Below are 2,448 nucleotides of genomic sequence, written 5' to 3'. Positions count from 1 at the left end.
TAATTTAGAGAATTACAAAAAAAACACCATCGGTTAAGAAAAAGCCTTATGAAGTGAGTTTTAAGAAGAGATTGAAAAGAGGATACGAGTTGAAAACAGTTTGTAACACTGACTCTGTCAGCTCTGTGTTGCACGGAGAGCTTTACGTATCCCAAATGGATTTTTTCTGTGGCTACTTGTCTGCTTAATGCTGTTTTTAGGGGTCAATGAAGACAGAAAAGGGCCAGATGTTCTTGTGCACCATGTGAAGGTCAAAGCCACCAGTCTAATGGCAGTGTGTGGTACTGATCGAGGGCAGATGTTCACAGGGTTATCCATTCCATATGACATGTCGCTCGTCCATGGGCCTTTTCACAGCACCGCTCTTGTAAACACGCTTTAGTTCGCTGTTCTCTTTTTTTTCTGCCCCTGTAAAACATGTCCTAAATCCAATCACCTATAGCCCTTCTAAAGGGGATGATGTTGATGAATGGGAATGTGTAGTGGTTGTAGCGACCTATAAGCCCCTACTGAGATTACAGGCAGGCAACCAGCCAGCCGGGCCTGGCCAGGGCACCAGGAAACCGCCAGAGCTTAAAGAGGGATTGTTTAGATAGACAATGGTGTCTACCTGGTTTTAATCCCCGGTCAAAAAGAGTACAGGGGATTGGCAGAGTTTAATAAATGAAAGTGCTCCTATAATCAGGATTTGCCAAAGTGCCCCTTTTGTGTTAATCGTACATTTTTTACAGCATGGTTTTTGACATCTGCCACAGCAGGTGGTGTTAACCCCATCTCTGCCCCATCTGTATGCAGTGTACGTTTCCACCAGACATCATGCAGAGAAGTGCCCAGTTAACATACGTAAACAAGAAGGGAACGTTGCACTTTATATATTCTTAAAAGGTCAACTATCTCCGTTTCTCCAAAATGACAATCTTGGAGAATTACTTTAAAGCTTAAAGCTGTAGCTTGGTTTAAATGCACCAGGTATAGCAAAAACCTCACATACCTGGAAATAATCGATGGCATTGCAGCCGGCCTTCAGCCGCCATGCGACTACAGCCGACTGTGGCACAGCCGCATTACTTACTTAGTAAAGGCTAATAGAACAAGGATGTGTAATTACTCTATTGCTAAAATAGAAAGCTGCATTTTAATAATTAAAGTCCAGCGTATCAGCGATAAAGCATAATAAAATTGTTTTAAAATCAAGGATTACAACAGTAAATCCCGACGGGCCAGATGTGAGAGCGGGAGGGGTCGCCCCATTCTGGGAGCAGATTAAACTGAAAATCCCACAGGACCGCACTGTCTTTTCTCCGCAGTTTAGGGGCTTGTGTGGACTCAACATGCTGTAATCCACCGATTAGCTGATATAATCACCTGTAAATACACCTTGGCCATGATGTTGCTGCGGGCCATCAGGCCCCGCTCTGCCCTGCATCACGTCCCACATGCGTGTTGGACACTTTGTTATGGAGACGGGTCAGATTTGAACTTTCTGGGAACCAGAGGCGGACTCTCGGACCAGACAGACAGCCGGAACAGATGTGATCTGACTGAGTTCCCAGAAACTAAACTGCGCAGATGAAAGCCGTTTAACTCAGAGTAGCCCGAAATCATTTTACTACGTTAAAAACACTTTAGTTCAAACCCAAGTCTATACTTCAGCAGCTCCTTACTAGAAGTACTGTCTATGGTGTGGAGCGTGATATCAAATACAACGCCAGTAAGAGTGCTGTCTTGATCTGTAGAACCAAAGAGGACAAATGTCCAAATCCCCTGACTTCAAATAGTCTGATAACAATGTTGGTGTCTGTGATAAGGTCAAATATCTTGTTCATTTTATTAAAGAACAGATGACTGATGATATTTATAGGCAATGGATGAATGCACAAGCAAACATTCTCTCACGCAGGTTTGGTATGTGTACAGATGGAGTGAAGATGTCTCTGTCTAGAGACTCTAGAGCATATTGTGCACCACTCGGAAAAAATGAAATCTTGGTTTTATCAAACATAAGGTTTAGTACTACACACGCTACCAGTCCCAGCTGTGGAGACATTGGTACAGCCGTCTCTTTGTAAGGCATTGGTAGTCCTATGCACTTTTGTATGTAGTTTGATTGATTGATTGATCTATATGATGGATATTTTTGATGGAAATGTTGGTGTTCGAGGGTTATTGACAGTATGATGTATATGTTACGAGGAGTTCGATTCAACATACAAAATCTTTGGAATTCTGAATTAGCTCACCAGTTTGAGACTTTGTCAATTGATGAAATTAAACGTTTCAGTGGCCTGAGTTCAAAACCAGCTTACAACAACTCACTTCATTTGTGAGGTTTTTGACGTACTATACGATGACTTTTTGTTTTTTCAAGATATTATATTTTGACATTTTATGACTTTTTTTCAACACACTATTTTTCCCTTTTTATGCCTTTTTGTCGACACACTTAAA

The sequence above is a fragment of the Anarhichas minor genome, unplaced genomic scaffold (assembly GCF_050575085.1).
Source record: "Anarhichas minor isolate MPS153535 unplaced genomic scaffold, ASM5057508v1 ptg000003l, whole genome shotgun sequence".
Classification (NCBI taxonomy): Eukaryota; Metazoa; Chordata; class Actinopteri; order Perciformes; family Anarhichadidae; genus Anarhichas; species Anarhichas minor.
This window is presented reverse-complemented; position numbering follows the sequence as displayed.